Source organism: Schistocerca serialis, chromosome 1 (genome assembly GCF_023864345.2).
Source record: "Schistocerca serialis cubense isolate TAMUIC-IGC-003099 chromosome 1, iqSchSeri2.2, whole genome shotgun sequence".
In the NCBI taxonomy this organism is placed as follows: domain Eukaryota; kingdom Metazoa; phylum Arthropoda; class Insecta; order Orthoptera; family Acrididae; genus Schistocerca; species Schistocerca serialis.
In genome coordinates this window covers 1010946258-1010961214 of record NC_064638.1, presented here as the reverse complement: position 1 = coordinate 1010961214, position 14957 = coordinate 1010946258, and the positions used below count along the sequence as shown (strand labels likewise).

General features: G+C 38.8%; 1 protein-coding gene and 1 non-coding gene across 2 annotated transcripts in view; both read left to right on the top strand.

Moving 5' to 3' along the window:
- Window positions 1–14957, top strand: part of LOC126413380 (protein TAPT1 homolog) — a 135967-nt gene that overhangs the window by 94404 nt on the left and 26606 nt on the right. The gene's annotated exons all lie outside the window — the stretch shown is intronic.
- Trnal-caa (transfer RNA leucine (anticodon CAA)) lies at window positions 8994–9068 on the top strand. The gene has a single exon. It is a non-coding gene; the product is annotated as a tRNA-Leu (tRNA).

Below are 14957 nucleotides of genomic sequence, written 5' to 3'. Positions count from 1 at the left end.
GCTTGTGCTCCATCTCTAATAACCTCGTTGGTGACTGGACGTTAAACACTAATCTCCTCCTCCTCCTCCTCCTCCTCCTTCTTAGTGGCTTGGATTAAAAATGTCGCCAATGCAGGCCAAGAACAGAAAGAAAAAGTAATAACTTAAAGTTATGTGATGCTTGCGTCATACGCAGCCAACATGCAGGGTTGCACCCAATTGTAAGAGAAGAGTACCATTTCAAGTAATATGTGAATTGTTACAAACACCAACTGAACTTAATTCTTGCCCAAGCTAAAAGTCAAAATAAACAAGTAAAACTGTTTTTCAGAACTATTGCAGAAGTACCAATATTCTTCTCTCCTTCACCTCAAAGAGAGATTATTCTAAATGCAATTGTGAAATGAAGAGACCCCCATTGATCAGCCAGAAGATGAAACTTTAAATTGGGAAAGTCCTTACAGTTCACGAGAATAAAGAAACTGTTCTATATTCCCTTCAGCACATTAAAGATATGAGAAACGAGATGACGACTGTGAATCCAGCATATAGTTTAAGGTAGAAACTGCAACAATCAAAATTTTCCTTTTCTTTAGAGGTATTTCGTAAAATATTGCCCCACGTGAATGTCTTGTACAGGCAATTTCAAAAGTGCACCAGTGATCCCATAACAATAAAGGAAGCAGTAGAATCATTTTGAAAATGAAATTTTGAAAATCAGAGATGACGTTGGTAATATTGTAATTGAGGAAGAACCAAATGTAGCAAAAAGCAAATGCAAGGACGTGTTAACAATGAATGTAGCAGCAAAGAAAGTATGAGACATAATAATTCAGCAGAGCAGAGAGAGGTTTGAATTCTCCATTTGGCCTCTAATTCTCCATTTGACCAGCACTTCTTCCCTTCACTGAAAAGTAAATGTACTGAAGAAATTCTTTCTACTGTTGTGCTGTCCATTTTATTTTTAAATAAAGCTAAATCAAAAACAGAACTACAGGTCATTTATTCTTGAAGTGATTTTCAAGAAATGAAAATGTAGTAGCTCTTCTGAAGTTTATAATAGAAAATAACTTGCAGGAACCTTTTGGTGACATTATGAAATTGTTGAAATTATTAGCTACTGTATCAGTGACAGTGTGTGAAACAGAGAAGTTTTTTCCATTTTGCCGTGGATCAATATGTTTGTTAGCAGTACTGTGGATGAATGTAGGCAGTATGCTCTTGTCATGCTATCATTGGAAAACAAAACAATCCACAGGCTTCTGACTTCAACGAGAGGGTCATAGACATATTTGCAATGAAATTGCATAATGCTGTAGAGGTTGTGAACCCTCAGTCATTTTAGGCACTAGCCACCACTGACTATGGATCAGGTTTAAAAGGCTAATTGGCCATGCACTGGATAAATATGTACCTAAAAGAACAGTTCATGATCAGATGGTCCCACCATGGTATACAGTTACTTTAAAGAAACTTCTAAGTAAATAGAGACTACTGCATAATAGTGTAAAACAAAGCATAAGGCTACAGATGAAACACATTTGGCTGTCGAGGGAGCAATGCATGAAGCCTTCAATTAATACCATAGCAGAATATTGTCTAAAGATCTTTTACAAAGCCCAGACAAATTCTTGTCAGATGTAAAGGATGTTACTGACACAAAGGTTAATGCCCAGTCACTCAAGCATGAGACAAGAACTGAAATTGAGGGCAGTAAAGCGAAAGTAGTAATGCTTAAATCAGTGTTCAAGTGATCCTTTATAAAAGAAACCCAGAGTATTATCCCAATTTAATTCTCTTACAACTGAAGATATGTGAAATATATTGTAGTGTCAGTGGCATTGAGAAACATCTGAAATCGTTAAAAATTGAACAAAGTTCCAGGGAACAATGGAATCCCTGTCACATCCTGTACTTAATTTGCAGCTAAGTTCATCCATGTTTTAACTATGATCTACCATAGATTCCTCGAACGAAAAACATTTCCCAGTAGTTAGAATGAAGCACAGGTCACACCTGTTCACAAGAAAGGTAGCAGAAGTGATCCACAAAACTGATGTTCAATATCCTTGACATTTGTTTATTGTAGAATCTTAGAATATATTCCGAGCTCAAATGTAGTGAGGTATCTCGAACAAAATGACCTCCTCCATGCCAACCAGCATTGATTTTGAAAACATTGATCATGTGAAACCGAACTCATGTCACGTAGATAAAGGTGGTCAGGTAGATACAGTATTTCTCGTTTTCCAAACAGCATTTTACTCAATCCCATATTTATGCTTATTATCACTGGATTGAAGATTTTTTGGTAGAGGGGGTGCAAAAAGTCATCTTGGCTGGAGAGTCTTTGACAGACGTAAGAGGTAGCTATGGTTGTGCCCAGGTAAATGTTTAGGGGCTTTTGCTGTTCACGTTGCATATTAACGACCTTGTGGACAATATTAACAGTAACCTCAGACTCTTTGCAGATGATTCAGTCAGAGCCGGATTAAATTTTGAAGTGATGCAAATGTTGGTAACTTGCTTTAAATGGTCAGAATTATTAAATTGTGCACTTCACAGAATGGCAAAAAATACAGTATCCTACGACTGTAATATCAGTGAGTCACAGGTGGATTGTCAACTCATACAAATACCTGGAAATAACATCTCATAGCAATATAAAATGGACTGATCACACAGTCTCAGTCATTGGTAAAGTATGTGGCATACAGCTGTTCATGGTAGAATACCAGGAAAAAGCAGTCAGTCTGCAAAGGAGACTGAAATGTTCCCAGGTTGAATGGTACAGATCATTACATAACTTGGTGTCAGTTGGTGAAATAAAGGTTGGTGTAACACGTTTGGTATTATAACTCCTAATTTAAATTTGTTGCCTCTGGTCTATTTCCTTGCAATATCAGATGATTTGTGATGTGCTAACTGCACAATGATTCCCGTGAAACTGAGAATTTAACTTCAAAACATTAATTAAAAAATTTTAGCATCATGTAACACAGTCTTGGCAACACCAAATCTGTTACAACACTGACACAAGCGTGGCTACCACCATGCTTCTTTTACAGTTTTAGAATACTGAATGTCGAAAAGTACATTTCACGTATTATAATTAAAATCTTAATCATGGCTGCAAATCAGCAACTGTATAAATCTGAAGAGGTTGAAAAAATCAGCCAGCCAGTTGCAAAACAAAGGTTTATTAGCCCTTGACCTAGGTTTTCATAATTCAAACATATTTTCAGAAGGAGTGGGCCTTATTACATCACATTGTAGTAATGTACCACCATGTGCTGTAACAAGGCCCATTCCTTCGGAAGGAAATATTTTTAGAAATATCAAAACATAGGTCAAGGGCTTATAAATCTTTGGAACTGGTTGGCTGATTTTTTTCAGCCTCTTCAGATTATAATTAAAGTTTTACAGTTTTGGATAGCTGATTAGTAAATCCAGGTACATTTTTGTATAAACTTTAATACATTATAACAGCTTAGGAGAATTACACTCACTAACTCGCATAGATATGAGATCTTATTTGTCTGAACAATGCGTCACATAAAAAGTTAATTATTTCAATATTATGTAAAAATAAGTGTTCCCAACATATTTTTGCTGTAATTTCATCATATGTTATTTATTGTATTTTTTATTTTTGTACCAGTATTCGAAATATATCACAAACTGTGTTTGTATCATTACATGGCAGCTATGAAGATCTTTCCAGTACAGTATAGTGCAGGTCCATTGAAATAACATAGTAGGTTCACTAATTGCACCAAAAACTTCCTATTTTATTTGAATAACATTGATACAGAGAGTTGAAAACTGAATGTAGGCCCTGCTTCACATATGCAGCCAGTTATGTAGGTACTGCAGTTTCCAATAGAGCTGGCATTGGTCTGTTCATAATGTATTGTCCCAAGAGCTAGTATTGATCTGTTCACATTGTAATTCCCCAAAAGGTGGTATCAATCTGTTCATAATGTGGTATCCCATTCTGCCATATTTTAACTGCATACAAAACACTTCTGTGATCCACCTCAGAATATTGCTAGAGGATATTGAACAGATGCAAAGAAAGGCAACACGATTGGCCACAGGTTTGTTTAACCCATGAGAGTGTGTCGCAAAAATGATGAAAGAATTGAATTGCAGATGTGTGAAGATAGATGTAAACTATTCCATGAAAACTGGCTTAGAAAGTGTCTAGAACCAACTTAGATGCAGATGTAGATGTAGACAAGTTCTCACTGTTGGTTCAACATTTTGAGCTGACAGATGAGTGACCTGTTATATCAAATAAATTCAGCTTCAATTGTCTGTTGATCAAGAATTTGTGACACAGTCGTTGAAATTCACTGCTTCTAGCTTTGCCTGTGTGACATACACTTGTAAGAATAAGGAACATTATTGGACACATATCTTGACATTATCCCTAGTTTACTTGAACAGGTAAGACTTGATTGAGAGATGAACTTTTTGATCCCATTCTTCAAGTACAAGTAACTATTACATATCTAATGAGCTCATCGTCAGTTGTATGTTATACCCTAAGCATCCTATTTTTCCCGTTAAGTCTTCATTTACTAAAATCAGACATACTCTGAATTTGGAATGTGAAGAACTGTCTGTTTAATTTGCAATGGAGGTAGAAGGAAACATCACATTGCACACTGAATGAACAGCCATGCAGTTTGTGGGAGAAATCCTACAGCTTAGCATCCAGTTCCCAGTATATTGCTCTTCTCTGTTAAAGACTGAAATAATTGTCAAATTCATCATACATGTCAAATGTATCCCTAAACAACTAGTTCACTTTTCATTCTCTCTCCATCATATTGCCATTTTCTGTCAAATTTGTTTACTGTGTGGAAAGGTATCTCTCACTCAAATTATCTACTGGTTTCATTTTAACTTCCATTATGTTATTGTGTTACCATTGCAGCTAAGTTCATTACTTTAGACTCGTAATTTTACTTTTCACAATTGGTTGTAGTATTGGAAACGTACTATGCACTGGATAGTAACATCTTCAAAGTTGTACTCTTTACATATGAATGACATCATGAGCTTATGAGCACTTTTTGAATGACATCATGAGCTTATGAGCACTGCATATCCACAGAATTAAAAAAAAAAAATGGAAATTTCTTCTGACTGTCACCTGTTAGCTTGCCCTGTTCGAATTCTATAAGAATGTGTCACCATATTATATGTAGATAGGTCTGACGCCACTGGATGCATACAGACGTTTGAGACTGGTATGAGCAGTAACAAGTCCTTGAATGATGTGATGTGTCTGTGCCATTTTATCACAGTGTTTCCTTCAGTGTATTAAATTTGTGCAGGAAGAAAATTTTGTCTGTAATCACCTTCATGAAAATTTAGTTACTCATGCATATGGTTCTAAATAAAAATGTAGTACATATATTTCCGTAAATTACATTATTGTGTCTGATGGACACTGATATACAACTGTTCACTCATTAACTATTTCACCATAATATAATATGGATAGATAAAGTATCTACTCATCACCCTGTAAGTGGACAGGTGGCTGTTCCTTCAGCAGGGTTTGAGCAGGCACACAGGGAGAGGGGTTTACTTGCTATTGGGAGCTCCAATGTTTGGTGCCTTATGGAGCCTCTGGCCTGATAGCACAAGCATTCAGAGTCCTTGGCTCCTTCTTTTGGTAGAATGGTGGAAGGGAAAGGAAGAGGGATGAAGGGAAAGGACTGGTGAGGTTTAGGAAATGGGGAGAGTTATAGAAAAGTTGCCCAAAACCCCCAAAAAAGAGTCAGGGGACACCCGTTGGTCACGGTGATAAGCAAAGACTGATTCAGCTTCAATAATTCTTAGACTTGTACTGCTGTGGTGGATGTTGGTTTTGTGTCATTTTTGCCTACCATGATGTGTTCATAATTACTGCTACATTTAATTTCAACTTATCCATTTCCCTTTTTAATTTTTCTGACCTACCTGTCTGATTAAGGGATCTAACAGGCTCCAGCTCTCGGCTGTGATATGAGTACGTTTACAGAGCAGCAAGTTAAGTGTTTATCCTTTTCTATGTTTTCCACATAGTTTATTTATCACATTTCATGCATGTTTCTGTGTTTAAAATGGTTATTCTTGCGTTTTTGTAAGTGTAATTTCATTCAGTCTTCAGCGTAATAGTTGCTCATTTAACAGCCAGCTGTGGAGCTCTTTAACGCATCAGCATTCATTGGTGACACGTCAGGAGGGTGGCAAGTCGCATCTGTAGGATTATCTGCTTCTGTAGTTCACTTTCTCAGTTAGTCCTTCTAGGATGGATGGGATGTGTGCATGCTTTGTGCGGATGCAGGGGAAGCTGGCCGCAGTTCACGAACAGCTGAACTTAGTGTTGGCTACGGTCAGTCGCCTAGTCGCCTTCAGGCTGCTGCCTCAGGGTGTAGCAGTGGCAGAGAATCTGGTGCTTCACATGGGATACCTAAGGTGTCACTTGTTTTGCCCACTGGCTCTGCTTCCAAGACACTCCTAGTTTATCCGACACAGTGGATTCTCACTCACAGCAAGGTGAGTGGCGGGTGGTAACGTGCTAACTTTGTTTGAGGCAGAGGGCCAATGTGGAGACTGGCACTTAGCCTTGCCCATTCACCCTGTAAGTGGACAGGTGGCTGCTTCTTGAGCAGGGTCTGAGCAGGCACACAGGGAGAGGGGTTTACTTGTTATTGGGAGCTCCAATGTTTGGTGCCTTATGGAGCCTCTGAGCTGATAGCATTGAGGGCTGGAAGGAAAGCCAGTGTGCACTCGGTATGTCTGCCTATGGGCATCATCTGAGATTTGAAGGCGGCCTTGCCTTTGGCTATCAAGCTTGTAGGGTGCAGTTGTCTGCAAGGTGTGGCTCATGTCATTACCAACGACACCTGTTACATGGGCTCTGAGACAATCTTCAGTTTGAATGGGTGGCTGACAGAGGTCGTGAAGGCTGCTGGTCTCGAGTGCAGGGTGCAAGCAGAGCTCACAATTTGTAGCACTTTTCCCAGAGTTGATTGGGGTCCTTTGATTTGGATCTGTGTGGAGGGTCTCAACAGAAGTCTTCGTCAACTCTCTGATGGTTCTGGTTGCAGATTTCTAGACCTGCGTTACTATGTGGGGATTTGTAGAGCTCCACTTGATAGGTCAGGGGTGCAATACACAAAACAAGCAGCTACTTGGGTAGCAGGGTACTTGTGAAGTGCGCATGAGGGTTTTGTGGCTAGGCAGTAGTTGGAGGTGCTTTGATGAATAATTGCCAGTCAATTCACAGCATGGGGAGTCAGACTGTGTTCAGAATAAAGACATTTCAACTGTCACAATTTTATCAGTAATCTGTCTACGTATTCAAAGTAAAGTTCTCAAATTTACTGCCTTCCAGGAAAGTTCTTGTGTTCAAATTATTCTTGGGACCGAGAGCTGGCTGAAACCTGAAGTGGAAAGCTCTGAGATATTTAGCGAGTCATGGAACGTATATCAAAAGACAGATTAGAGGTCATAGGAGGGGAAGAGTTCATTGCAGTTATCAAAAATATTGTCTCTATTGAGGTCGGAAGTTGAGTGTGACTTTGAAGTCATTGAATTGTGTATAAGAGGTAGGTGTAGGTGAAACTAAGTTAATTGTTGGATGTTTTTTACCAGCCACCCAATTCTGCCCTGACAGTTCTAGAGTCATTCAAAGATAGTTTATGGTTTATGGCCTATAGCACATAAATACCCAGATCATGCAATACTAGTTCGAGGTGACCTTAACCTGCTGAGTATATAGACTGGGGTATCTATGGATTCATTGCGGGGGAGGGGTTTACAGACAGTCAGTCATGTGAAATACTTTTGAACACATTTTCTGAAAATTGTTTTTAGACGCCAGCTTGGCAGCCTGTGTGAAATGGAAATATCTTGGACCTTGTAGCTACGAATAGGCCAGACCTTATTGACTGTGTCAGTATAGAAATGGGGATTAGCGATCGTGATGTCATTATAGCAACTATTCTGACGACAGTTAATAAATCAGTCAAGAAGGCTAGGAGAGTGTTTCTGCTAGATAGAGCAGATAAGCAGTTATTAACCAGGCAGTGAATTAGCATCCAGTAAGATGGATATAGAGGAATTATGGGCAAAGTTTAAGCAGATTGTAAATCATTGTCTGAAGAGTTACATACCTAGTAAGTGGATGGAGGATGGAAAAGACCCTCCATTTGCTAATAACAAAATTTGGCAGATGCTGAGGAAGCAAAAGGGGACGCACAAATGATAATAAGTGAAGGTTAGTAGAGATTCTTGCATCTGGGAAAAGATCTATTCATGAAGCATGCAACAACTACCACTATCACACCTTAGAAAAAGATCTGGCAGAGAACCCGAGAAAATTCTGCTCATATCTAAAATCACTAAGCAGGTCTAAGGCTTCCATTCAGTCCCTTGTTCACCAGTCTGGTGTGGCAGTTGAAGATAGCAAAACGAAAGCCAAAGTTTTAAATTTCATATTCAAGAAATCATTCACATAGGAGAACTGTACAAACATGCAGTCATTTGACCATCAGTCAGACTCCCCTATGGACAACATAGAATTAAGCATACCCGGCATAGAGAAACAACTGAATGATTTGAAAGCAAATAAATCACCAGCTCCGGATGGAAGACCAGTTCGATTCTACAAAGAGTACTCTATGACATTGGCATTGGATTTATCGTAAATCTGCAGAATCCTGGAACATATTCTCAGTTTGAATATAATGAACTAATCTGCCAGGAAGTTTCATATCATATAATGAACTAATCTGCCAGGAAGTTTCATATCAGCACACACTCCGCTGCAGAGTGAAAATCTCATTCTGGAAACATCCCCCAGGCTATGGCTAAGCCATGTCTCCGCAATATCCTTTCTTTCAGGATTGCTAGTTCTGCAGGGTTCGCAAGAGAGCTTTTGTAAAGTTTGGAAGGTAGGAGACGAGATACTGGCAAGAAGTAAAGCTGTGAGGATGGGGCGTGAGTCGTGCTTGGGTAGCTCAGTTGGTAGAGCACTTGCCCGCAAAAGGCAAAGGTCCCGAGTTCGAGTCTCGGTCCGGCACACAGTTTTAATCTGCCAGGAAGTTTTATAATGAACTTGCTTGAGGCTAGGAGGCTTATGTCCATGAATTAGCATGGTTTTAGAAAGCATCACTCATGCGAAACTCGCCTTGCCCTTTTTTCACGTGATATATTGAGAATTATGGATGAAGGTCAACTAGCAGATTCCATGTTTCTAGATTTCCGGGCTGTTAACGAAGTTATGAGCACATGGAATAAGTTCACAGATATGTGAGTGGCTCGAAGACTTTTTAAATAATAGGACCCAGTATGTTGTCCTCAATGACGAGTGCTCTTAAGAGACAAGGATATTGTCAGAAGTGCCCAGGAGAAGTGTGATAGGACTGCTGTTTTTCTCTTTATACATAAGTGATTTGTCGGAGAGGGTGGACAGCAATCTGCAGTTGCTTGCTGATGATGTCATAGTATATGGTAAGGTGTCGAAGTTGAGTGATTGTAGAAAGATACAAGATGACTTAGACAATATTTCTAATTGGTGTGCAAATGGCAGCTAGCCCTAAATGTGGAAAAATGTAAGTTAATGTGGTTGAGTAGCAAGAAAAACTTGTAATGTTCAGATACAGTATTAATAGTGTCCTGCTTGACACAGTTAAGTCATTTAAATATCTGGGTGTAATACTGCAAAGCAATATGAGACAGAACGAGCATGTGAAAACTGTGGTAGGGAAGACAGATGGTCAACTTCAGTTTATTGGGAGAGTTTTAGGAAAGAGTGGTTTACCAGTAAGCCAGACCACATATAGGATGCTCGTGCAACATGATCTTGAGTACTTCTTGAGTGTTTGGGATCTGTACCAGACCAGATTGAAGGAAGGCATTGGAGCAATTCAGAGGTGGGCTGCTAGATGTAGGTTCAAACAACATGTAAGTGTTACGGATATGCTTCAGGAACTCAAATGGGACAGCCTGGAAGGATCAAATACGAGAAGTTAGGGATCATACGGAGGTGTACAGACAGTCGGTTTTCCCTTGCTCTATTTGCAAGTGGAACAGGAGGGGAAATGACAAGTAGTGGTACAGGGTACCCTCCGCCAAGTGTCGTACAGTGGCTTGCAGATGTGGATGTAACATTCGACACTCCAACCCATAGATGTCCAATTTTGTTTTTCTTGAAAGCGACATTACCATGAGTTGTACCTGCCCTGAAATCCAAATGAGGGACTATTTTAGCTCCTTAATATTTTACCAGAGAGGATGTCGTCATCATTTAACCATACCATAGAGCTGCGTGCCCTTGAGAAAAATGGATATCTGTAGCTTCCCCTTGCTTTCAGCTGTTCATAATACCAGCACGGCAAGGTTGTGTTAGCTGATGTTATTAGGCCACATCAGCCAATCATCCAGGCTGTTGCCCATGCAACTACTGAAAAGGTTTTTTGCCCCTATTCTGGAACCATATGTGCAGATTTGACCAGCAACTGCATTTATGTTCTAACATGCATTTCTTGTAGTATTCCCCTATTTTTGCCCAACCCCTGTATCCTTCCATTTAATTATAGGCTTTAATGTCACCTGATTGCTGATCATTTGTACTAATCTTGATTCTTAGTTTTAAGAAATGAACCTCAGTCTATATGCGAAATAAAAATATGAATTGGATCCGTGGTATTAAAAGACTGTAGTGGAAGTGAAATAACACACATCCATTTTTGGTGTGTGGTCTGAAATACATTATTAAGTAAGCATGGTGGTTATGATCTCACCGTTCATTGGTTTGAGTACCACAACTACTGGAAGATTGAGTTTCTAATTTTTTAGAATAATTATTCAGTGCCTCTTATGGATAAGCTACAGAAGACTCGTAGAGCATTCAATATCTCTTGCTGTAGACTAAGTGATTTTTTTTTTTTTGGTGGTGGTGGTGGTGGTGGTGGTGGTGGTGGTGGTGGTCATCATGGTGGTCGTCTTCAGTCCAAAGACTGGTTTGATGCAGCTCTCTATGCTACTCTATCCTGTGCAAGCCTCTTCATCTCTAAGTGACTACTGCAACCTACATCCTTCCAGATCTGTTTAGTGTATTCATCTCGTGGTCTCCCTCTATGATTTTTACCCTCCATGCTTCCCTCCAACACTAAATTGGTGACCCCTTGATGCCTCAAAACATGTCCTACCAACCGATCCCTTCTTCTAGTCAAGTTGTGCCACAAACTTCTCTTCTCCCCAATCCTATTCAATACCTCCTCATTAGTTATATGATCTACCCATCTAATCTTCAGCATTCTTCTGTAGCACCACATTTCGAAAGCTTCTATTCTCTTCTTGTCTGAACTATTTATCATCCATGTTTCACTTCTGCATGTGGATACACTCCATACAAACACTTTCAGAAAAGACTTCCTGACACTTAAATCTATACTCGATGTTAACAAATTTCTCTTCTTCAGAAACGCTTTCCTTGCCATAGCCAGTCTGTGTTTTATATCCTCTCTACTTCAACCATCAGTTATTTTGCTTCCCAAATAGCAAAACTCATCTGCTATTGTCTAATTTCCTAATCCAATTCCCTCAGCATCACCTGATTTAATTTGACTACATTCCATTATCCTCGTTTTACTTTTGTTGATGTTCATCTTATATCCTCATTTCAAGACACTGTCCATTCCGTTCAACTGCTCTACCAAGTCCTTTGCTGTCTCTGACAGAATTACAATGTCTTTGGCACTCCTCAAAGTTTTTATTTCTTCTCCCTTGATTTTAATTCCTATTCCAAATTTTTCTTTTGTTCTCTTTACTGCCTGCTCAATATACAGATTGAATAACATTGTCTCACTTCCTTCTCAACCACTGCTTCCCATTCGTGCGCCTCGACTCTTATGACTGCCATCTGGCTTCTGTACAAATTGTAAATAGCATTTTGCTCCCTGTATTTAACCCCTTCCACCATCAGAATTTGAAAGAGAGTATTCCAGTTAACATTGTCAAAAGCTTTCTCTAAGTCTACAAATGCTATAAATGTATGTTTGTCTTTCCTTAACCTTTCTTCTAAGATAAGTTGAGGGTCAGTTTAGCCTCACATGTTCCTACATTTCTTCCCCAAGGTTGGCTTTTACCAGTTTTTCCATTTGTCTGTAGAGAATTCGTGTTAGTGTTTTGCAACCGTGACTTATTAAATTGATAGTCTGGTCATTTTCACACCTGTTTTCTTTATGTTACCTCCTTCAGTTTGTGTGCTTCACTAACATTCGGAAAGGTGTCTCCCATTTATAAGATGTATATCATCTGGAACACCATATTCTTTCTCCATTTACTCCTTGCAGGTCAGATTTCCTTCATAAATTCCTACTCAGTTCATCCTTCTAACTTTTTTAATTGCAGTTTTTATTTTATATTCTGTTACTCCTTCAATAGAATCTCTTTCATTCTCTTTCTCTATTCCCGATCTTTCTCACTGAAATCCTTTTGAGTCACATTGTCTTGTTATCTCAGCACACTTCTCTTCATTCTTGGCTTCTAGTTTAACCTGCAGTATTTTATGCTTTTCATTTCTTATGAGAGGTTCAGATTTTATCTGCTGTCATTTTGGAATCCTTCCCATAGCTTTCCTTCATGTTATTCTACCTTCCTTTACATACCTTTACCTTTGGTTGAAATCATTAATGTTACTATAACCCTTCTAATTCAATTGAGAATCTCTTTCACAGCCAATTTTTCTTTCTAAGTTCTGAGTTCCCTTTCTTTTCTTGAATCTGGACTCACATTTGGAAGAACAACATTTCAAATATGCATCCGGCCATCCAGATTTATGTTTCCCATGATTTCCCTAAACTGCTTCATGCAAATGCGGGCCGATTCCTTTGAAAGGATACAGCCGATTTCCTTCCCCATCCTTGACACATTCCATGAAGTGCTCTATCTCTAGTGACCCCAATGTCAACAGGGTTTTAAACCTTAACCTTTCTCCCTTCCTTCTTTCGTATACTGTTCAAGACTACTAACAGATTTAGAGAAGAGTATGAAGGTTAAGGGAAAGCAGTTTGAAAGATGAAAATTAAGTAAGACTGCAAACACACTGGGGAGCTGTGTATGCCACATGTAGGTTCTCTTAAGTTATAAACTCCCCTACTCCCTTCCTTTATTTCTTCCTTTCATGATTCAGTTAAAATCTTCAGCATTTATCATTCCAAACTTTTTCTGTATTTAGGACAAATCAAATATAAAGCATTAACGTGGGAATGTTCACTAATTCAGATGATCCCACGTTCACTTCGAAAAATTGCGGTTTCAGCACCTCCTTGAATTTTGACCAACAGCTTATCTCCTAAATAAATGGTAGTGAATTTTTTCTTTGCTCCATGCCTATTCTTCCTAATTTGACTGTTCTGTGTCACTTCTTTCTGTTTCACAAGTCTTCTTTCCTCTGCCTGAGTCATCTCCTTCCATTGTGGAAATACGATTTCACTATTTGTGCCACCATGTAAATGGGAACATTAGGTGGAGAACATTGTCTCATTCTATCCTTTTTGGCTCATTTCCACTGTTACAATTATTCTCTTTCTCGTTTTCACCTGAGCACTTGTTTCCTATTCTAGCAACAGTTTCAATATATATTACATTTGTTTATTTTTGTTCCACAGTTCCATACCTTACAATTCTTTATTTTTTTTAAAAAAATCCGCTGTAAGTAAGGAATTTTCTGAATGCATTGCCTAATTCATTTTTAGCAAGTCATCCTACTTTGACTTCATATCTTCTTGGTACTTATTATCATATTCATCAATTGCCTCAACTTATTGTTTTGACCATTACTTACTTCTTATCCTACTTATGCCCCTTCTTCTGACTGCAAAATGGCATTGCCTTTAATTGGAACCAATTCTTAATAGGACAAGTCTTTTCAAATTCATCATGTCACACACAGTACCACTCTTCACAGTCTGTACATGAAATGTGACAACCGTCATCTAATTAGCAAACCTTGTGTAGTGTTCACCAGTGTTTGGTACAGCATCAGGTACGAGTTGTCACAAAACTCACAAAACTGCATTCTACTTTTCAGTAGGTAGCTGTAATTGTAGCCATTGGACTTCATTAGATTTAGCATAATGATTCAATATATGTTTGTTGAGAGTAAATGATTTCGGTGACTGATAGAAATATGCACATTAAGAAGCACCGATTACCTCAGCAGTTTGGCACCATAGAACCTTACCACAAATTTCCAAAAATTTCTGCTCTCAGCAATTGGCCACCCCGTATGTTGATGATTCTCCTTTTCTGATAAAATTTACTATTAGTATTAATGATTGACTACTATGACTACTACCGATAGACATTACCTTACATGGCTCCAGCACCAAGCTGCAATAGTGACATAACTAATCAAGTGAAAGTATGGTGAATGTATAATGGCATGGAAAACTTGTATTTAGTTGTTAAGTTCAAACGATGGAAACTCTAGATTGGAATATCAGCAATGTGGGAAAAGATAGATTCCACTTACCGTAAAAATGACACATTAAATTGCAGAAGACAGGTATGAGGTTTGCTGGCTTGTGTGAATGAATGGTGTGTGTTTTCTTTCTTTTTCTGATGAAGTCCATGGCTGAAAGGGTATGTGTAACTGTATTTTAATTGTTTAATGGAAAATCTCATATAAAGATGTGAAACAAATACTAACAAAGAGATAGAGGGGCTGGCCAGTACTTACCTCAGCTCAGTACAGCTGATAGATACACAAAAAACAGAACCGAAAATTTACGTTCCTAGCTTTCGGAACAAATGTTCCTTCATCAGGGAGGAGAGGGGAAAGAAAGGGAAGAAGGGAAAGTAGATTCAGTTACTCACAACCTAGGTTATGAAGCAACAGGGAAAGGAAAACAGGGAGGGTTGCAAGGATGGAGGCATGGTTGTCAGAGGGAAGCCAAAGATAT